The sequence below is a fragment of the Pseudorca crassidens genome, chromosome 1 (genome assembly GCF_039906515.1).
Source record: "Pseudorca crassidens isolate mPseCra1 chromosome 1, mPseCra1.hap1, whole genome shotgun sequence".
Lineage (NCBI taxonomy): Eukaryota > Metazoa > Chordata > Mammalia > Artiodactyla > Delphinidae > Pseudorca > Pseudorca crassidens.
This window is the reverse complement of record NC_090296.1, coordinates 196161741-196184728: the sequence shown is the minus strand read 5'-3', so window position 1 is coordinate 196184728 and position 22988 is coordinate 196161741. Positions and strand designations below refer to the sequence as shown.

At 51.9% G+C, this 22988-nt stretch overlaps 1 protein-coding gene across 3 annotated transcripts in view; it reads right to left on the bottom strand.

Moving 5' to 3' along the window:
* ZNF438 (zinc finger protein 438) overlaps positions 1 to 22988 on the bottom strand; it is a 297450-nt gene that overhangs the window by 74201 nt on the left and 200261 nt on the right. Inside the window, exons 13-15 of one of the 3 annotated variants that reach the window (XR_010934694.1) lie at positions 22165 to 22295; positions 17448 to 17669; positions 16495 to 16728 (exon numbers count right to left, since the gene is read on the bottom strand). The gene's annotated coding sequence lies outside the window, so the exon portion shown is untranslated. Of the gene's footprint in view, positions 1 to 14977; positions 15219 to 15695; positions 16729 to 17447; positions 17670 to 22164; positions 22296 to 22988 lie in introns of those variants that run through there. The other 2 variants (XR_010934699.1, XR_010934693.1) reach the window with 2 other exon arrangements.

Here is a 22988-nt window from a genome sequence, read left to right as displayed (position 1 = left end):
GTGTACCGTGTGTACAGTGTGTACAGTGTGTATAGTGTGTACAGTGTGTACAGTGTGTATAGTGTGTACAGTGTGTACAGTGTGTAGTGTGTATAGTGTGTACAGTGTGTACAGTGTGTACAGTATGTATAGTGTGTATAGTGTGTATCGTGTGTATAGTGTGTATAGTGTGTATAGCGTGTACAGCGTGTATAGTGTGTACAGTGTGTACAGTGTGTATAGTGTGTACAGTGTGTACAGTGTGTATAGTGTGTATCGTGTGTATCGTGTGTACAGTGTGTACAGTGTGTACAGTGTGTATAGTGTGTATCGTGTGTATAGTGTGTATAGCGTGTACAGCGTGTAGTGTGTACAGTGTGTATAGTGTGTATAGTGTGTATCGTGTGTATCGTGTGTACAGTGTGTACAGTGTGTACAGTGTGTATAGTGTGTATAGTGTGTATCGTGTGTACAGTGTGTACAGAGTGTACAGTATGTATAGTGTGTATAGTGTGTATCATGTGTATAGTGTGTATAGTGTGTACAGTGTGTATCGTGTGTACAGTGTGTACCGTGTGTACAGTGTGTACAGTGTGTACAGAGTGTACAGTGTGTATAGTGTGTATAGTGTGTATCGTGTGTATAGTGTGTATAGCGTGTACAGCGTGTACAGTGTGTACAGTGTGTATAGTGTGTACAGTGTGTATAGTGTGTAGAGTGTACAGTGTGTATAGTGTGTATAGTGTGTATACTGTGTATAGCGTGTACAGCGTGTATAGTGTGTACAGCGTGTACAGTGTGTACAGTGTGTACAGTGTGTATAGTGTGTATCGTGTGTACCGTGTGTACAGTGTGTACAGTGTGTACAGTGTGTATAGTGTGTACAGTGTGTACAGTGTGTATAGTGTGTACAGTGTGTACAGAGTGTACAGTATGTATAGTGTGTATAGTGTGTATCGTGTGTATAGCGTGTACAGTGTGTATTGTGTGTACAGTGTGTACAGTGTGTATAGTGTGTACAGTGTGTACAGAGTGTACAGTATGTATAGTGTGTATAGTGTGTATCGTGTGTACAGTGTGTACAGTGTGTATCGTGTGTATCGTGTGTATAGTGTGTACAGTGTGTATAGTGTGTATAGTGTGTATCGTGTGTGTCGTGTGTACAGTGTGTACAGTGTGTATAGTGTGTATAGTGTGTACAGTGTGTATCGTGTGTATAGTGTGTATAGCGTGTACAGCGTGTACAGCGTGTACAGTGTGTATAGTGTGTACAGTGTGTACAGTGTGTATAGTGTGTACAGTGTGTACAGTGTGTAGTGTGTATAGTGTGTACAGTGTGTACAGTGTGTATAGTGTGTACAGTGTGTATAGTGTGTATCGTGTGTACAGTGTGTACAGTGTGTATAGTGTGTATCGTGTGTATAGTGTGTATAGCGTGTACAGCGTGTACAGTGTGTACAGTGTGTATAGTGTGTACAGTGTGTATAGTGTGTAGAGTGTACAGTGTGTATAGTGTGTATAGTGTGTATACTGTGTATAGCGTGTACAGCGTGTATAGTGTGTACAGCGTGTACAGTGTGTACAGTGTGTACAGTGTGTATAGTGTGTATCGTGTGTACCGTGTGTACAGTGTGTACAGTGTGTACAGTGTGTATAGTGTGTACAGTGTGTACAGTGTGTATAGTGTGTACAGTGTGTACAGAGTGTACAGTATGTATAGTGTGTATAGTGTGTATCGTGTGTATAGCGTGTACAGTGTGTATTGTGTGTACAGTGTGTACAGTGTGTATAGTGTGTACAGTGTGTAGAGTGTACAGTATGTATAGTGTGTATAGTGTGTATCGTGTGTACAGTGTGTACAGTGTGTATCGTGTGTATCGTGTGTATAGTGTGTACAGTGTGTATAGTGTGTATAGTGTGTATCGTGTGTGTCGTGTGTACAGTGTGTACAGTGTGTATAGTGTGTATAGTGTGTACAGTGTGTATCGTGTGTATAGTGTGTATAGCGTGTACAGCGTGTACAGCGTGTACAGTGTGTATAGTGTGTACAGTGTGTACAGTGTGTATAGTGTGTACAGTGTGTACAGTGTGTAGTGTGTATAGTGTGTACAGTGTGTACAGTGTGTATAGTGTGTACAGAGTGTACAGTGTGTATAGTGTGTATACTGTGTATAGCGTGTACAGCGTGTATAGTGTGTACAGCGTGTACAGTGTGTATAGTGTGTACAGTGTGTATAGTGTGTATAGTGTGTATCGTGTGTACCGTGTGTACAGTGTGTATAGTGTGTACCGTGTGTACAGTGTGTACAGTGTGTACCGTGTGTATAGTGTGTACAGTGTGTACAGTGTGTATAGTGTGTACAGTGTTACAGTGTGTACAGTGTGTACAGTGTGTACAGTGTGTACAGTGTGTATAGTGTGTACAGTGTTACAGTGTGTACAGTGTGTACCGTGTGTACAGTGTGTACAGTGTGTACAGTGTACAGTGTGTATAGTGTGTATAGTGTGTATCGTGTGTATAGTGTGTATAGCGTGTACAGCGTGTACAGTGTGTACAGTGTGTATAGTGTGTACAGTGTGTATAGTGTGTAGAGTGTACAGTGTGTATAGTGTGTATAGTGTGTATAGTGTGTATACTGTGTATAGCGTGTACAGCGTGTATAGTGTGTACAGCGTGTACAGTGTGTACAGTGTGTACAGTGTGTATAGTGTGTATAGTGTGTATCGTGTGTACCGTGTGTACAGTGTGTACAGTGTGTACAGTGTGTATAGTGTGTACAGTGTGTAGTGTGTATAGTGTGTACAGTGTGTACAGAGTGTACAGTATGTATAGTGTGTAGTGTGTATCGTGTGTATAGTGTGTATAGCGTGTACAGTGTGTATTGTGTGTACAGTGTGTACAGTGTGTATAGTGTGTATAGTGTGTACAGTGTGTACAGTGTGTATAGTGTGTACAGCGTGTACAGCGTGTACAGCGTGTACCATATGTATCGTGTGTATCGTGTGTACAGTGTGTACAGTGTGTATCGTGTGTATCGTGTGTATAGTGTGTATAGTGTGTACAGTGTGTATAGTGTGTATAGTGTGTATCGTGTGTATCGTGTGTACAGTGTGTACAGTGTGTATAGTGTGTACAGTGTGTATCGTGTGTATAGTGTGTATAGCGTGTACAGCGTGTACAGCGTGTACAGTGTGTATAGTGTGTACAGTGTGTATAGTGTGTATAGTGTGTACAGTGTGTACAGTGTGTAGTGTGTATAGTGTGTACAGTGTGTACAGTGTGTATAGTGTGTACAGTGTGTACAGTGTGTACAGTGTGTATAGTGTGTACAGAGTGTACAGTGTGTATAGTGTGTATACTGTGTATAGCGTGTACAGCGTGTATAGTGTGTACAGCGTGTACAGTGTGTATAGTGTGTACAGTGTGTATAGTGTGTATCGTGTGTACCGTGTGTACAGTGTGTATAGTGTGTACCGTGTGTACAGTGTGTACAGTGTGTACCGTGTGTATAGTGTGTACAGTGTGTACAGTGTGTATAGTGTGTACAGTGTGTACAGTGTGTACAGTGTGTATAGCGTGTACAGTGTGTATAGTGTGTACAGTGTGTACAGTGTGTATAGCGTGTACAGTGTGTATAGCGTGTACAGTGTGTACAGTGTGTACAGCGTGTACAGTGTGTACAGTGTGTACAGTGTGTATCGTGTGTATCGTGTGTACAGTGTGTACAGTGTGTACAGAGTGTACAGTGTGTATCGTGTGTACAGTGTGTAGTGTGTATAGTGTGTACAGTGTGTACAGTGTGTATAGTGTGTACAGTGTGTACAGTGTGTATAGTGTGTATAGTGTGTATCGTGTGTACAGTGTGTATAGCGTGTACAGTGTGTATAGTGTGTACAGTGTGTACAGTGTGTATAGTGTGTACAGTGTGTACAGTGTGTATAGTGCGGGGTGTGTACAGTGTGCAGGGTGTGTGTGTGCATCTGTGTGCACTGCCCCTTTGTATCCATGAGGGCCCGTGGGTCCGGAGCCCTGTGCGTGGGCGGCACTGTGAGTTATGGTGTTTCAGGGTGGCCTCCTCCTGTGCGACAGGTGCCGTCCTCTCTGGGGGTGGGAAAGGCTGGGATGGCGCAGGCAGGGCTCAGACTCACAGGCAGGTCATCGCTGTGGTCAGGGGGCAGCGTGTGTGCAGGTCGGGCTCCACCGCCGCACCTGCAGGAATCTTGCTGGAGCACGTGACCGGGAGACCCAAAGGAGCCCGAGGCTGGCCCCGGTGGCCGGGGTGGGGGCCCTCCTCTGGGTGTCCCTCGAGCTCGGGCGCCCCGGAGCCCCCGTCCTAATTCCCGGCCCTGGCCCCTGTGCACTGAGCGGCCTCCCCGGGCCTTGCGGGGCCCTCCTTCTTCTGGCATCCTTCTTCCTGTTCTTCTACATACAGACTCTGTGAGCCTTTGCAGGTCAGAGGCTTCCCTGTACTGAAGAGTTTGCATCTTGCTTGAACACAAGCAAACGCGGCGGCTGGTAGGAAACAGTAAGTACAGTCTTTCCCCCTTATCCACAGTTTCACCTTCCGAGGCTGTAGTTACCTGCGGTCAACCGTGGTCCGAAAATATTAAATGATTAACAATGTTGTGTTAGTTTCAGGTGTACGACTCACACAACATTGTGAATCAACTATGCTCCAATATAAAACAAAAACTTAAAAAAGAAAATATTAAATGGAAAATTCCAGAAATAAACAAGTCATATGTTCTAAGTTGCATGCCATTCTGAGGACTGATGAAATCTCGCTGAGGTTGCTAAGATCTACATTCAGAACAAATCTCCTATTCATGAAATTGTGAAGAAGGAAGAGAGAATTCGTGCTGGTCCCGCTGTTGCACCTCAAACTGCAAAAGTTACGGCCACAGTGGGTGATAAACGCTTAGCTCAGGTGGAGAAGGCAGGACATCTTTACAATAAGATGTTGTGTTACTATAATTGTTCTGTTTTACTTTTAGCTATATTTGTTCATCTCTGTGTGTATTTATACATTAAACTTCATCGTAGTGGGTAAGTATAGGAAGAAGCATAGTGTCTATGGAGTTCAGTACTATCCATGGTTTCAGGCCTCCACCGGGTGTCATGGACCGTATCCCCAGTGGATAAAGGGGGACCAGTGTAAAACCCACACAGGACCAAGAACCCACATTCTCAGGAGGCAGCCTTGTTCCACCTGGGGTCCCGGTAAAGCCTGGGAGGGGACCCTATGCTGCAGTGTGGTGTCCTGGAAAGTCCCTTCCTAAGTGGTGACTTCCAAGGGGGTGCGGTGGCCGGTCCCAGGGAGGGGCAGTCTCTGATGTCCCGGGGGACACAGCGGGCGCTGTCCCGCCCCTGGAGGGTCTCTCCGGAGGGGCTCTGTCATGTCCGCCTCAGCTGGGGGCGGGGGGAGGGAAGCCCAGGCCAGCACAGGAAGTACAGTTGTAAATGGAGTGAATCTTTTTATTTTACCAGAACCAGATGTATAAAAGTACCAGGAAAAAAGGAAGCCAGAGGTTAACTAAACAGACTACTGCCATCAGGAACAATGAAGTTACATGGCCATGAATGTCAAGGGCGTGGTTTAGGAGGTGCAATTCTGGGCTGGACGCCCCAGGCCGGACAGGAGGGCTGGGCGCCCAGCACTTCCCGGGGAAACCCCTGGGTGCCTGGGTCTCCCACCCTGGCCATCTGCAGTTTGGAAGTGGATCTGTGCCTTGGATTCTCTGCCGTCAGCCTTGTCTCATCTGTGACCTCAGTCCCACCATTGTCTAAGTGCCCAAGTAGTGACCTTCCCTAGCACTTAGCTGCCACATCTGCTGGATGGCAGTCCTGCGACTCAGACTGGCTCACGCTGAGGCCTGGGTGTGCTCACCTCGGTGTGTGAACGTGCACGCAGGCCACACGTCTGTCTTCAGAGCATCGCCCTCTCCTCTGCTCCAGATCCCCCAGTGATTCCCACCCATTCCCTTCCTCCCAGCAAAAGCAGGTGGCGCCCGATGGCCCTCAGGCGCCCCGAGGTGGGACCCCGCCACCCCTCTGGCTCACTCCCCAGCTTCCCGCCAGCCACTTCTCCACCGGGTCAGCTCACTCCCACCGCAGCCTCTGCACTGGCTATTCCCCTCCTGGAAAGCGTCTCCCTGCCTCCAAGTCTCTGCCCAGATGTCACCTGTCGACCAAGTAGCTGTGACGGTGGAGCACGTGGTGCAAGGGGAAGGGGGTCTTCTGGCACCTCAGCCAGAGACACTAAGAATATTCCTGCTTAGAGGGTGCCCTTGGATCCCGAGGACAGGATTGTAGCAGAGCCTGCAAGGGCCCGGGAGGTCCAAGGTGAGTTTCCCAAGTCACTTATTAAGTGGGTACCTCAGACCTGAACCCTCCAAGTCACAGGTGGCTTTTCCAATACGACGTCTGTCGCTCTATGCATCCTGTAGCATCATTTCATCTCAAAGCAAAGGAAGGCACGTGCCACTCTGGCCAGTGGAGCCAACAACTCAGCACAGAATCCCATAAGGCAGGAAGGTGGCAGGGCTGAGGCCTCCACACAGCGCGCTCAGAGCCCAGCCTTGCCCTCCAGGGAGACGGGGCGCGTGGGCAGGTAGCCCAGGGAGAGGCAGCACCCACGCACCTGCCCACCCCGTCCTGGGGCTTGGCTCTTGATATCTTACAGATTCCAGAATGAGCTACAGAGGCGCCTGTTTTAGAGCCAAGCAGGGCTATTTTATAGCAGATTTTCTTGTTTAAGAATTTGTAAACAGGCTTCCCTGGTGGCGCAGTGGTTAAGAATCCACCTGCCAATGCAGGGGACACGGGTTCAAGCCCTGGTCCAGGAAGATCCCACATGCGGCGGAGCAACTAAGCCCGTGCGCCACAACTACTCAGCCTGCGCTTTAGAGCCGGTGAGCTACAACTACTGAAGTCCATGCCCCTAGAGCCCGTGCTCTTCAACAAGAGAAGCCACTGCAATGAGAAGCCCGCGCACCGCCATGAAGAGTAGCCCCCGCTCGCCACAACTAGAGAAAGCCCGCACGCAGCAACGAAGACCCAACGCGGCCAAAAATAAATAAATTTATTAAAAAAAAAATTTGCAGGCTGTGTTTGACTCCCTGTCTACCTCTCCCCTCCCCCCACCACCATCAGCTGCTCAGCCAGGCTGGCCAGGTCCCCTGGGAGTTCTCAGAGGTACCTGTGGTCCCCCCCAGAGGCAGGCCTGCTGGGCGGTTCACAGCTGCTGTGTGCAAAGCCCTGTGGAGGGGAGGGACTGAGATGCAGGTGGGAGGGAGGCCTGGGGACCACTGGGTACTAGGCTCTGTCCTCCAGACAGCAGGAGGTCGGCGGGCAACTCTCCGACCACACACATCCACCCGGAGCCTGCTCCCTGCATATCCCTCAGCCCAGCCTTCCGAGACAAACCGAAGCCCCACCCACACCCTGAGCGGGGCTGGAGGTGATGCCGTTCACTTGACGGATGTCTGGACACAGAGCCTGAATGTGCTGACGGAACAGATTCTAAGAACTCGGACGGGAAAATCCGTACTGCAAATCACAACTTAGTCTGGCTTTACAAGAGCTATTTATTCCACGAACCGCAGCGCGTTCATCATTCTCATTCTCCTCGAAGTGCACAGATGAATTAGGGAATTTCCACCCCTTCTGGCTATGAAGAAAGGGTAGGAGAGAAGGGAATACACGAGAGCCCTGGACAATAACTGGTCCAGGCAGTGGCTTTGGTAGCTACATCTGAATACTCGCCACATTCGGTAACATTAGGCGGTGGTTCCCTCCCTGGGCCGGAGGAGAAGAGAGTCATCTGTCACCCAGAGGCAGAAGGTCTCTGTAGAGCCTCAGGGGGCTCAGGCATCAGCTGGGAGCTGGGGAGACGACTGCGGTGGGGACCGGAGGCAGAATGGGGGTGTTTCTGCCCGCAGGGATGGTCTCGGTAATGCAGGAGTGTAAACTGAACGTCCCCTACAAGTTCAGACGACAGGGTAATTACCTGCCCCGCAGAGACTGGGAACGGGGGCCACACAGCCCGCCCGCCTCTTCTGTGCCCAGCACTGCACCCGTCGGTGGGTTTAACTGTGAACGGATAAGGCACGTTGTGATCCCATTTTGCAGTTCAAGGTTCCGGAAGCCAGGGGAGGTTCAGTAACTGGCATGACAATGGCAGGTCCGAATCCCAGCCTTCTGACCCCAGACCCACTTCCCTGTCCCTGCCCACTACACGCTGCAGGGGGAGGGGAGGAGGAAGAGATTTCAGGATGGACACACGGCATCAAGGGAGGAGGGAGATAAGGGGGCCTCTGACAGAGAGAGGACACCTGGGACGCCACCCTCCTAGTGACGGGGGTCCCAGCCCCAGAAAAAGCCACTCCCCAGGTTGGCACACACCGGCCTTGAGTGTCAGTTACATCTTGTCGTGACTGTATTTCTCAGCCCCTCTGGAGTGAGGGGGGGAGACAGAGGCCGGAGGAGACACTTTGAGCCAGTGTCCCTGGGGGTTTGGAAGAAGGGTAACTAAAGAAATACCTGAAGTCCATAAAAACAACACACTTTTCTAGATCTAGGGGTATTCTGGACTGTTCCTCAGAGGCCAGAAGTGCCCTCGTTTGAAATTCATAATTTACCACTTTGTCATTTCAATCACATCATCTCCAAAAAAAAAAGAGAGGATCTTCTTTAGAGCCTAAACATTAAAAAGTCTTCACTAAAATTTAAACCTGAAAACAGCATTTTGCTGAGTATTATGGACTGTGCCATTAATAATAGAACAACTGCCTTTACCTCCCTGGCATTTCAACCCATTTCGTCAGGCAGCCAGGTAAAACCGTATTTGCCTATTCTTTTAATTTTGTTGTTATTTTACAGCAGGTGGCAACGATTTCCATTTGAATGATTCTCTTTTCCCCGTATGTGGAAAGAACTTGAAAAAATTAACAGGGTAACTTGTAACAAGGCCTGCTCTGGTGTCTCCCTTACAGACATTTCAACTTGTCCGTCTCAAGGCAAAGGTTTGTGACGCTATAGAGAGACAGCCCTGCCCTCTTACGGCCCCTTGGGAAGGAGCCCCACCACACACACTGTCCTCTAGCCACCAGACTAAGTGGCTCAGAAACAAAATTTCTGAATTTCCCTCCCTTGCTGCCCTCTTGGTCTGAAGTCCCACAAAGCTTCCTTTAAAGCAAGTTAGCGGTCTCTCTCTTCTCCCTTCTCTCATCCACACGGCTGCCAGCACCGTCCTCCCCAAACACAGGTCAGGGCAGAGTGTTCTCCACTTGGTCCTACTGTCTACATAAAGCCCTGTAGCCTTCAAGGTCCTCTTAGCACTGGGAGGCGTGAACGCCCCCCTCTCTCTCTCAAACACACCAGGAATTGTCACGCCATGTGCTGTATTTATGCTGACCCTTCAGCCTAGAATGTCTCCTTCTCTGGTTAAAAATCATACTCGAGCCCCAAATGAAACTGGACCTCCCAGGTTCTCCTCGTTGGAACGGATCACACTTTCCTCTTTGATCCCACAGTATTTGATGCCTCCATTACAGCATTTGTTTCACTTTGGTTTTTGTAGCTGTTTAAATTCCTTGGGCTACAACATATGCTTCTTAATGGCAGATGTCATCCCTTTATATGCTGTGGCTATTGACTGGGTGTTTCTGTGTACAAGTCATGGAACTTGACACTGTGAGAATCTCATGTGATAAGGCATATGGACCTTTACTTTGAGAAGTGTGAAGTCCATACTTCCAACACGTGTGCGGGAATAGATCCAATATCTTAAGTATAACAAGAGCTTGTACAAATCAATAAGAAAAGAGCAAATATCCCGATAGGAAACGAAGGTAATTTCAGACACTGCTGAGAGAGTTCATCGTCACCACCTTTCCGGAGGGCATTTTGACAATACACATTTAAAATATGTATAAACTTTTGTTCAGTAATTCCACGCTACGGAGCTTCACCTAAGGAAGCAGTTAGGACAGGCACAAAGATTAAATACCACTGTGCTTAACATCATTATGTTCAAGACAGCGTGATTTGTAATACTGAAAAAATGGAAATAGCACATCCGTAGGATAGAATTTTTGCAAAAATAAAAATTATATTTTCGAAAAGTATTTAATGCACAGAAGAATATCAAGGCTAAAATATGAAAAAAGAAGAATACACATAAAAACCTGCTTCAATACCATCATGTATCGCTAAGAAGTGGTATTTTAGGTTTTTAAAATTCGGGTCCTCCAAATTTTCAACAATGATTATATGTCTATTTTAAAGCCAGAAAAAAAATCTTTTTTGGAAAGAAGAAGATTAAGTCGAAAAGGAGACAAAGCAAATACAGAAAGGCCCAGGGCTGGGATCCAGCCAGTACACATCAGTACACACCAATATGTTCAGTGCAGCTGTAACGGCCAGTGGCCATTTGTTTGGTTGGGGCCCCCCATACTGGTCATTAAATATACTGAGTGTCACCCATGCAAATAACCATGATAAGTTTCCTAAAGCCCAGATAAAGTGCTTTTAAAAATGACGTCCAATGAAAAGAATTACTTGCTCTAAAACCGTTAAGAAAGGGAATGAAATAGACCATCATGTGCTCCAGACTTTTGGAATCACTGAGCTTAGCAGCTGGAAAGAATCGTAAAAGACCAGCAATGCCACAGATGGAGAAAATGTGGTTCAGAAGTATTCACCCACTGTCCCAAGGTCCAAGAGGTAGGGTGGTGTGATGGGTTGAATTATATCCCTCCCACCCCCCTCAAAACCCATATGTTGAAGTCCTAACCCCCAGTTCCACAGAACATGGCCTTCTTTGGAAACAGGGTCATTGTAGATGTAATTGGTTAAGTGTAGATGAGGTCATGAGGGTGGGCCCTAATCCAATATGGCCGGTGTCCTTAAAAGGGGGAAACTTGGACCCAGACATGCACACGGGGAGAACCCCATGCAAACACGAAGGCAGAGGTGGGGGTGGTGCTTCTATAAGCCAAGGCTTATAGCCAAGGATTGGCTAAAGGTTGCCAGAAAATCACCAGAAAGAGAGGACCAGCGCCTTTATCGCAGGCATCCGGCTGTTCTTACACTCCTCTTCCAGGCCAGATGCCTGAGGCCGGAATGCTGGGTCTGGAACTTCCAATGAAATCCAGATTATGGTTTTTTTTTAATTTTATTGAAGTCTAGTTGATTTACAATGTTGTGTTCATTTCTTCTGTACAGCAAAGTGACTCAGTTTTACATATATATATATTTTTTTCATATTCTTTTCCATGATGGTTCATCACAGGATATTGAATACAGTTCCCTGTGCTGTACAGTAGGACCTTGTTGTTGATGCCTCCTGTACATAATAGTTTGCATCTGCTCATCCCAAACTCCCACTCCATCCCTCCCCCACCCTCCCTCCCCCTTGGCAACCACAAATCTATTCTCTATGTCTGCGAGTCTGTTTTTGTTTTGTAGATATGTTGATTTGTGTCTTATTTTAGATTCCACATATTCTGTATTGAATCCTCTTACCACCAGGGCAAAGAAAGGAGCTATGAGGGATGGGGTCTGTCTTGACAGAGCTCGCCCTCTGATTAGGAAACAAGACACACTCCCAGGACGATAGGCAACAGTGATCCACTGTGTGTGGGATCTCATCACCCACGAAACACAGGGAGGGGCAGTCCCAGCCACGGAAGCCTCCTGCCCCATCTGGTCTCGCAACACTGTGTTCCATGATCAAAACCACCCTGGACTCAGAAGCAGCTGGAAGCTCAGAAGGTCAGGGTGGTGATGAGGTTTGTGTCTAAGGCCCACCCTAGGGTGTGAACTCTTCAGGACAAAACAAGACAAAAGCAGCAGGGAAGCCCCTAGGACCTACTTTCTTTAACTAGAAATTAGGCAGGAAAACAAGAGACCAGTGAGGTCTGGACTTCTGGTGTTCAGCCCCTGGGCTCACCTGGCCGGCCCCACTCCCACCCAGGCCGGACTCCCGGAGCCCCTAGTCCAGGCCCAGCCCTGCCCGAATCACCCAGAGAACCAGCCTCCTGGGGGCCCACCAGGACTCCGGCCAACTGTTCCGTGACCCGCAGAACCTTGGAGAACAGAGTATTTCCACAAAGCAGTTTTAAATCCAAACAACAGACTCTTCTGGAAACCATTGCCCCAAGCTGCAGGAGGCAAGGAAAAAAAAAAAAAGAACAAAAGCCCGCAAATTCAAGTCCGTAATACATTCTGTACATAGTTTGTGGTTTTAGAGTCACTTTAATCTTTCTCCCCGCTAAACTCTTCCAAAGATCTGTGCGTCGGCCGAGCCAACACGCGGTTGCACTTCTAAGCAAAAACCTTGTAAAACTAGACTCTGGACTGTGTCCCTCACAGGCTTGTAACATCTCCAAGAGCAAAGAGCGACACGATACACTGAAACAGGTCCAAGGAACCATCCCTATGTTTTGTGTCAAAGAGTTGCTTTATTAAAGTCTTAGGGCCATGTGTCAGGCCGGCTGAAGGCGTGTTTGCTTTCTTGCTGCAAAGCCCGGGTTGGCAGTCGAGCACGTCAGCCCCATCGTCCTGGGGGCTGCAGCGTGTCTGTCCAGGGTCCCCAGGCGGTCCGCCACTACCGAGCTAAGCCCACGGGTGCTTTGGCTGGGCAGGCAGCACCGAGGAGGGTGACTGTGAGGGGGAGACTCAGCGGACCCCCCATGCTCTCAGCGCCCTGCATCTCCCTGATAGACCCCAAGACCCCAGCATTTGTGGATCCATCCAGCCCCGCAGGCCAGGCCTGTGGCTCTGCTGCCCCTGATGGCGGAGAGCACTGTTCTGTTTTTTCAAAGTCTCCATTTCAGACCAAGAATTGTGAACACAACACTGTAAATCAGCTATACTTCAATAAAGTTTAAAAACAAAAAAAGCAGGGAACTGTAGTCAATATCCTGTGACAAACCACAGTGGAAAAGAATATATATGTGTGACTGAGTCACTCTGCTGCACAGGAGAAATTAATACAACATTGTAAATCAACTAGACTTTGGTAAAATTAAAAAAAAAGAATTGTGTCTCTAGGCTTGGCCTTGGTTCCCTCTCTTTCCTGAGGAAGCCTGGGACCCGGGGCCCAGGAGAGTCTAGCAAAAGCAGCTGTCGGACAAGGAAAAGCGCAGTGAATCTAACGACCTTAGCATCCTCGTCTCATCTAAGAGTGTTCACACTTCAACAGGTGTGAAAACACGAAGAGTGCCAGAGGGAATCTGTTCTCACCGTAGTGAGAGCACTTGGCCTTGGAGTCGGACGGCCGGGGTTAAAGCCTGACCGGTCAGCTTGCCGCCCTCACGCCAGGCGGGTGGGAGCCCGTCCCAGGGCCTCCACGGGGACCAGGGAGATGGGTGGTCACTCAGCATCGTGGAAGCACCTGTCTGCGCTTTCCTCATCACTCTGGTCTCCCCCGACGCGACCCCTGTGAGTTCTATTTCCCGGCGTCTCCCACCCTGAGTGACACGGGACGTGGGCTTGGGCTTTCCCCACCCCTCTGAGCAAACACACTGCACAGCCACACCCAGGAGTGGATCCCAGCGAGGCGGCATCACCGCCCCAACCTGAGGTTAAGCCTGGGAGAAATCGGAAACAGGTGTTTGCCGAGGGACCCTCGTCACCCCAGGGAGGGTCTCAGAGGCGGAGCACAGCCCCACAGCCTGCAGGAGGAAACGGGCAGCCCCAGAGCCGAGGGCGGCCATGGCGGGGTGGGCATGCTGTCCTCCGCCTACCCACCCCCTCCATCCGGACCGGGTCGACATCCTCACCTTGGAATCAACAATCTGTCTCCAGCACGGCCCCAGGCTAAGCACACACCTGGGAGGCAGGAGGGATGGATGCCACAATACCCATGAGAACCTTAGAGCAGACGTGCTTGCCGGCTAGGAGGGGCCCTGGGAGAGGGTGAGACAGGGGAGGGGGCAGCAGCGGGGGACACCTGCCCGGCTACCAGCAGCGCCCGCCCCCGGGCCGACCACCGGGTCCAGCACAGGGACGTGGGCATCACTCGGCTGCAGGGTTTGAATCTGTGGAGGGCGCATCTGTGACCCACAGGGACAGTCCTGCGAGCACTGACCGTGCCAGGCTCGGCCTGCCCTTTGGGCACCCACTGCCCGGGGACCTGGAGGCCGGGAGGCCAAGCCCTGATTGTCGACAGGCCCTTCGGCCAGCTGGTACCACACCGACCCAGCTGTGGGCTCTGGGCACCCACAGACACCCATCACCCCAGCCTAGCTGGTGCACCTGGAGCCCCGTCCTGCGGTGACGTCCCAGGACGCTGGGGTCAGTGAGGTGGCCCCGCGGTCCTCCTGACCGGAGATGTCTACACAGCTCCCAGCCCTCTGCTGCACCAGCCCACAAAGAACGGGGAGGAAGGGCAGAATTCCAAACGGGGTGAACGGGAGGAAGAATCTGGAAGGCAGGGCAATGGTGCCGGGGCCAAGGAGAGGCTTTTCTAGAGGGGAGGACTTCGGGGACACACGGAGCTGGAGACCAGGAGGTCCTGATGGCTGGCAGGACGGGGGCCACACGGCAGGGTGCCGGCAAGGAGCCGCCCCAGCATCAGGAACCCAGACACCAGCTGAGGGACCCTGCGTCCCTGGTGAGAGATGCTTCCCGTCCCGCCTGGTGACGTCAGAGGGAGCCCCAACACACGGCGTGTCCCCCGGCGATGCCCTTCCCTCTGCGGGGCAGAGAGCCGGCCCCAGGCAGCAGCTACATTCTGAGAACACCGTGGTTTTCATGGCGTTTTTTAAAATGGTAACTTCCACGGCTGACAAATGATACCACTTTCCCCTTTAGTGCGGCGGTAGTTCATTTCCTTATAAACTAATTTATCGAAGTAAAAACGTGAGGTCGTTTCCTTATAAACTAATTTATCGAAGTAAAAACGTGAGTCTACTTAAGGAAAAAGGATGGAGTAAGCAGCAGACTACAGTATGTGGTATGTGGATACGGCAAAAATGATCCAGACAGTACCTGATGGTGCGAGGACGTCACGGCAGGAAGGGTGACCCTCTGAGGAGTAGATTTAGCAAAGCCTTTGGAGGAGGGGGCCCGGGGGGCTGGTGCGGCGCCGTCCTCAGAGGCCACGGCTCATCGCGAGCCAATATCGCAGCCCCTCGTCCTGTGCCCTGGTCCCGGGGATGCCTGTAGGATGGCATCAGTCCCTGGGCCCATCCACCGGCAACTTGGTTTGAATTCCCTCTCGGGCCTCCAGCTGTTTCGGAATGAACAGCAGAAAAGAAATGCGAACCGCTGTGAAGTCATGTATGTAGCACGAGCGGCCTGACGCGAGTCCCCCCCTGACGTGGAGAAGCAGTGGGGAGACTGTGATTTAATCAGAGACACCCAGCTCGGGGGTGACGCTGTGCAGATGCCAGCAGAACCAGGGCCGGGCCCGCCTTCCCCCGCCCATCCCAACCCCATAAAGAAAACACAACACGCACGTGGGAGATGCAGACAAGGGTGCGCAAGGGTCTGCGTTCCAATTAGGGACGAAAATCTAACAGTTTGGGGTCTGGGGTTGAACATTTTCTCACTCATTTCCCCCAGGAGAATCTAGTCACTGGCTATTGCTCCATGTTCCCCCGGGGAGTCCCAGCATCCCCACCAGACAGGAAAAAGAGCTAAACCAACAGGTGGCCTGTGGGATTTGCCTCTAATTAAATCATCTCGGAGGCGGGCATTAACTTACAATCGGACCCAAGTTAAGCTCGAGCTCACGGGAATCCACGTCACGTCAGCCCGTCTCCTTTCTCCTGCGTCTTCCCCTGACGTCTGCTCTCTTCTCTTCTGCCCCTTCCTTTCAGCCCTCAATCTGAGAGTGGTTTCTTAGGAACGTGAACATGGGGAGGATACGGTAGCTCCTGGAGCATCCCCCAAGCCTGGTCGCAAAGTCCTGACCACAGGCTGAGGGTGGGCAGGGCCAGCCGCACCAAGCCCGCCCCTCCCCGTGCAGGATGGGCCCTCGGGCCCTCGGGCCCTCGGCACTGCAGGTGCCCAGAATTACCAAATTGAGCTCATCTGACATGTGTTAGTTACACGATTGCACTTTAACAGGGGGAGGGGAGGGAGCAGAGGAGGTGGGAGCCCCTGCTCCCTGGGGGGCTGAGCCGACCCCTCCCCTCCCCTCCCCATCTGACCTGGACAGGCAGATAGCCCAGGACGGAGGGGCTGGGTGGAGGTATGAACAAAGAGTCTGGGCTTTGGGGTCCAGCTGGACTGGATTCCAGCTCATTCCCTCTCTCTCTCTCCCTCCCTCCCTCTCTCTCTCTCCCTCTCTCTCTCCCTCTCTCCCTCTCCCTCTCCGTCTCTCTGTCTCTCTCCCTCTCTCTCTCTCTCTCCCCCTCCCTCCCTCCCTCTCCTCTCTCTTTCTCTCCCTGTCTCTCTGTCTCTCTCTCTGTCTCTCTCTCTCTCTCCCTCCCTCCTCCCTCCCTCCCTCCCTCCTCCCTCCCTCCCTCTCTCTCTCCCTCCCTCCCTCCCTCCCTCCCTCCCTCTCCCTCTCTCTCTCTTTCTCTCCGTCTCTGTCTCTCTCTGTCTCTGTCTGTCTCTGTCTCTGTCTCTCTGTCTCTCTCTCTCTCTCCTTTCCCAACCAGCATCACCCGCTCTGTGGAGCATGGGGTCCAGCTGGCGGCTTCGTTCTCTGATGTTCCCAGCGGCTCAGGAAGGGGAATGGCTGATACATTTCCAGGTTTTCAGAATTTCCAGACTTTCTTGGAATTGGGGGTCTATAAATGCAGATGAAGGATCAGCAATGTAACATGGACAACCACAGAAAAGCCCATCTTCATCCCCAGATCATGAACCTGACACCTACAGAATCCCCTAATTATTCAGCTCTCGTAGGGCCAGCTGCTGCCGAGAGCTCTGCCTGCCTCCCCCCCAGGGCTCCCACCTTCCGCCCGAGCCGTCGAGGCTGAGAACGGTTGGTCATCTCTCTGGGCCCTGAGCTGGGAAGGATGGAGACCGGACGTGCGTGGACAGAGCAAGGAGAGCTCGGGCTGCAGGAAGCCGGTAGCTCTGAGAACTCAGTCCCACAAGCCCCGAAGACAAGGGGGCAGGGAGGTTTCACCTAGAGAACAGGAGACTGGACGGAGGTGGCCGGCCGACACCCTTGCAGGGAAAACGGGGACGGGTTTCTCTTCACACTGACCGCCTTTAGAGTAAGCGGGCTCAGCGGGCGCTTGGGGAATGACTGGAGTTGCCGTGACAGCGGGCTGTCCCGCTCTAGAAGCCATGTGAGGGAGGTCTGCACTCTCCCCTCTGTCAGTGTAGACCCAGAGAGGCGCCGGCTGCCGGCCAGGGCCTGGCAGAGATGCTCGGCGGCCTGGTCCCACCTGCCGTCTAAGCAGCCGGACACAGGACTCTGGAGAAGGACTTTTGCAAGTCTGGCTCCTTGTTGCCCTGGCTCAGGGTGGCCAGCACCGCAAGCGACCAGAGAGCTCACCGCTCCTGGGTGGTGGGTGCTGGAGAGGGGCCGGGGTCCACACAGGGGTGCAGTTGTGCAGAAGAGGAGCTAGTTCACGGACTCAGGCTGCTGTTTCCAGGCGTGTGGCTTTGTCCCGTTACACAGTCACCAGGAAACACAGCACATCCTTCCCGAAGTAAAGATGCAGCCAGGCAGCCCTGCATCCAAAGCTCAGCTCCAGCGCCTGCCAGCCACGTGGCCCTGGGCAAGTTAGGGAACCGTCTTGCTTTCCTTATCTGTAAAATGGGCACAGCCACCCTTGCCTTCCTTCAGGGTTGCTGCAAACACAGGGCCGGTCTCCTAGTCAGTGCCTGAGCAACAGCAGAGGCCGTATGATGTGGTGCTTAATGGATTCGGAAACCCCCTTTTCATCTTCTTCACGGGAGTAGATAGATACCACTGCACCCATTTTACAGATGGGGAAACAGGCAGATAACTTGCCTCAGAGCTAATCGCAAGCCTGGTGCTCATTCCACCGCATCACAAGCCTTTCTCCCTTTGCTTCTTTTTTCGGTTAAATCCAACCACCACCTACAAGCCCCCTTTCCTTTCAAGCCCTCCCTTCTCACTCAGTACGGGTCGCAGCATCCCTTTCCCTGCAGCCCGGCTCCTGCGAGACAGGTGGTCCATTGCCCCATCCAGCCGCCTTTAACTGAGCAAGAGAGGGCCTTACAGCTTTGCTCGGGTCCCAGCTCTTACTAATGCCATTAAAATGCATTCCGCCGCTCCAAGGTGTAAGTGTGTTCCAGAGGCTGGTGACTGTCTATGCAGAGATGCATTTATAGTAAGAACAGTCTGGTAAGTGGCTTAAAGGCTTACAGCAGAGTGGAAGACTAGCTTTCATCATTCGAGGTGTTTTGCAGGGCAAATGGTGACAATTGCTCCGTCTCTGCGAACACGACGCTGGCATCAAAACCAAGGAAGCGAAAGTCCAATGATGAGGCCCCCGAAGGAGGGGAGGGTGGCTTAGCGTTCTGCTGGTAGGGGAGCTCGATACTGAATCCCACGTGGAGGGGCAGCCTGCTTCGGTCACCACATCAGGATCCCAAACTCCCAGACCCCAGGTCCAAGACCCTCAACGGTGGGGCAGCCCCACGGCTTGCCCTCGGCAGCAGAAAGGCGGAGGTCAGGAGGTGGATCGTCTTGACCTTCACCCGCCTGCCTGTCCCATCTGGAATTCTCTGCCTACACAGCCAGGGCCTGGCGGCCATCAGAGGTCCCCAAATGAAATCCTCCTAATCAAGGGCTTTGCTGATGTCTTAGCATTTCTAGGGTGACCTAATTCCTTGTGTCAGTTTTCCACAACTTTTCTATTTTTTTCCTCTCTTTTCTATAAGAGCAAATCCCTGGACTGAGACCAAGTGGTTCACGGTGCCAAGAAACCAGAGAGGCTGCAGAGGCTCTGAGCACGATGCAGAAAGGCTCCCGGCTGCCAGCACCACCCTGCAGAGGGGCTGCCCGGGAGGCCCCAGCTGAACCCTGGGCCTGGAAGGGCTCCCAGCCCAGGTGCTTACAAGCACCGCCCGGGGCACGCGTCTAGAGCCTACTGACTCGGGAGTGACGGCCCTGACCGGCCGCCCAGGCGATTCCAGGTGCTTCCTGCTTATCAGTCGTTTGATAGGTGCCATCGTCATGTTCACCATGGCCATCACCCCCCACCCCCCTGTGATGATGGGGATAATAGGACAGGACCTTAATCAACCTTCCCGATTCCACCCGGGGGTGGGAGGCGGGGAGCTGGTGGGAGTGTTCGGTTCAAGCCCCGGCACTCTGGTTCACACCCTCTCCTTTGAACCATTTTGCTCTCTCTTCTCCTGCCTCCTTCCAGGCCACCTTCACTTCTTCTCTTGCCATTTCTGTGAGAGGAGTGGTACACAGTAGATTCTGCAGAGAGAAGACAGCACTCGCTTGGATTACCTGCTCAGAGCGGTCGCCGGGCTGGGCGTCGAACATTTCCAGACTAACTTTCAAGAAGCCTCATTCTGGTATTTAGAACGATCCAATCGAGGAAGAAATCCCCGTGCCTGCCTCTTCCGCGTTAACGTGCACCCAGATTCCCTGGAGGCGGAGTGTAAAGGCAGGTCTGGGTGGAGCCCAGAGGCTGCATTTCCAACAGGCGCCCGGGTGACGAGAAGTTTCTGGTCTGAGGCCCACCTCTGAGCACCAAGGCCCCAGAGCACTGAGGTCCAGACCGGATTCCTGGGGTCTCCTGAGGCTGCCTCAGAAGCTGGCCTGGGGCTTGTGGGAAGGGGTTTTGAGTATGATTCTCCTCGAAAGGGGTTTTTTTCATGCTTTGAAAACCGCAGCTCTAAATATAATACCCCATACATTTGGAGAGACTTAACTAGAATATGAAAATAGAAATTTCTCTCCCAAAGATCTTTTTTTAATACACTTTGCTGACTCAGAGGGATCGGCAGCCATATTTGGACGGCCGGCCTCACCGTGACCTCCCTGCTACCTCACGGAAAACGGGAAACGGTGAAGGTACTCTACTTGGAAGTAATTATATTTGCATGGCCTCCGTGGCACGCACCTCTCTCTCACGTAGATGCTTAGAGGGACACTTGCTTCTGGAATTCATCAGCTCCAGCTGTTTACTTCCATTCGAGGCCAGAACTTCATTTTTTTCCCCCTGTGGTTAAGTTTCTTATGGGAGAGAGGGGGAGGGAAGGCTTCTAAGCAGCAATTATCAGAAATTGTTACCGTCCCTGAAAAATCAATCTGTCCCGAATTTTGAGAGCTCGCCACCGGATCAGAGGAAACGAGATATCGGGGTTTTGAGCTGGACCGTAGGCAAATCCAGTGTTCCCCGGCCTTTCCAGATGTCGTCTGCCAGGAAAGGATTCTGTGATCAGATGAGATGGGGACGCGCTGGGCTGAACACGTTTCTCCACTCTAGGATTCCTGGGAGTCCTTCGTAAGCTAGCACGGTATCGTGCTCCAAAGGGAGATTAGAGTCTGCAGTGTTGCCCAAATTGCCTTGATCACAGGGCCTGCTTCTCATAGATCTTCTCGAGGAACACTGACATTCCACGGACTCCAATTTCTGGGACCAGCTAACAGAGCCCCAGCTGTGGAGCATCTAACAAAACCCCCGAAACCGAGCAGACATCTTCCCATGTGGTCTGGTTCCCTCCGCCAGACACCAAGGCCTCCCACCTCCGGAATCACAGTTCCAGGAAGGCCCTGCCAGAGACCCTCGGCAGCCCTCAGAGTGTGATGGCGGAGGCTGAGGCCAGAGGGTCGCCCCAGAGGCCAAGTGCCGCTGGTGCGAGCCTGGGACTGGCTTTCATTCCCCTTTGTGTCTCTAGGGTGGCCTGCAGGGAGCCGCCTGTAAACGTGGGATACACTGGACGTGGCGGGTCAGGGGAGCAGCCAGGAGGAGGTGCCCAAGCCAGAGGACGTACAGAGGCTCCCAGGAGGGCAGGGAGAGTGGCAGCGAGGCCTCTGGTGTACGGGGCTGGGATCCGGCAGAGGGCAAGGGAGCAAGGGGCGTCTTCTGGGAAGGAGGGGGGCACAGGGGGAATAGCGCCTCACCTTGGCTTGTGTGGACTTCCCTTCAGCTGCTCTAGAGCCTCAGTGTACTCATGTCTCAGACAGGGTTCTCTGACCGTTTAAGGACCCTCGCAGGCCTGGCAGTGAAAGCCTCTTGCATCTTTTTTGAAAACCAGTGGGTTTTTTTTTTTTTAATGTGAAAACGTGTGTTTAGGCATAAAGATGCAACACACAATCAGAAACCACTATTCTATGAACAATGACATGATTACCTCCTCTAAGGACACAGAAATTAAGCTTTTATTGATTGATTGATTTTTGGCGGCGTCGGGTCTCCGTTGCTGCACACGGGCTTTCTCTAGTTGTGGCAAGCGGGGGCCACTCTTTGTTGTGGTGCATGGGCTTCTCATTGCAGTGGCTTCTCTCGTGGCAGAGCACAGGCTCTAGGCGCGCGGGCTTCAGGAGTTGCGGCACGTGGGCTCAGTAGTTGTGGCTTGCGGGCTCTAGAGCACAGGCTCAGTAGTTGTGGTGCACGGGCTTAGTTGCTCTGCGGCATGTGGGATCTTCCCGGACCAGGGCTCGAACCCGTGTCCCCTTCATTGGCAGGTGGATTCTTAACCACTGCCCCAGAAATTAAGTTTTAAAGGAATGCCGTGAGGAGGTAATTCTTTAAAGTCCTCGTCAATTTATTTTGTAACAAAGATGAAATTTATCTGGCTCTGATCACAGTTCTGTCATGTTTACTTTCTTCATCCCAAAGTGTGATGACGGTCCGTCCAAGGCAAGCTGGGTGACCTTGGTGTTGCACAAACAAGCATTTTTAATTTCAGTAGTTATGTTTTTGTTTTAACATTCATTCGAAAAAATGTAAACTAGAACCTCAAGTCTATGCCTCCCTGCAGGTCCTTGCTTGGCTGGAGGCTAACGCAGGTGGTGGCCCCAGGGCTCTGGCAAATGCTTGGCTGCGAAAGTTTACAAGGTGGGAGCAGAAATGCGAATTGTGAGCGGCTGACTGCAGTTGTAGATGCCCAGGAAAATTCAGGGATGCCCCCAGGAAAGAATGTCCCCCGACTGCGAGGGAGCTGGTCCCTGGGGCTGGGCAGGCAAGGCTGCGGGATCACAGGCTGAGCAAACACTCCAGCCGCCCCGAGTCCCCTCCAGCCGGCACCCAGGGGGGCTGAGCCGCACAGAAGCTCACCTGGTTTTCCAAACAACAGCAATGAACGCATGTTCCCTGAGTCTTCAGAACCCAGCGTCAAGGACTGCATCGCTCCAGCCAAGCCTGATGGTCCCTGGGAGTGACAGATGCCCGAGGACACGTACGAAAGTCTGTGGATGAAAAGAAAACACCAAAAGGGGACAATTTTCTGCCCATCCAGCTGCCTGACGCTGCTCGGGCTTCTGTCTCTTTGGATTCCAAACCCTGGATTTCATTCACTGGCCGAGACTATCTTAATTCGTCCTGCTCCCAGGACACCTGGCGAGACTGTGTTTAAAGTGTAACAGAGAGAAACTTCAGTCGCTCTAAGGAAGTCCCCGTCTGACCCCTTCACACTGCAGTTCGAAGTGACGCAGGCCTCGGCGTGCGCCGCGGCCAGGCTTAAATAATGCGAAACTTTGTTTCCCGACCACGGCTCCAACCTGGCCTAGGCAGAGGGCTCTGTCCATTTGTCACACTCCTGCGGGGGTAATAAGGGTCCCTGGGACTGCGTGAGGGCTCCTTATATCAGGCACTATTCTAAGAACTTAACACTTACTAACTCATTTAACCCCGAGAACCAGGGACGGTTATTGTTCCCGTTTCACGGATGAGGGGAGTAAGGCCTTACCGAGAGGCCACGGAAATCCAGAGCTGGGCTTTCGAACTCTTGGCCACTCACCCCCCCCACCCCGGGGAAGAGGTTCAGGACCTAAAGCCTTTCTAATCTCAGGCTCAAAAACACAAAAACAAACACCAGACATGTGGATTTCCACAGTCAGTAATTCTCAGCGTGGATTGAGGTGACCAGAGTTTCCTCTAGA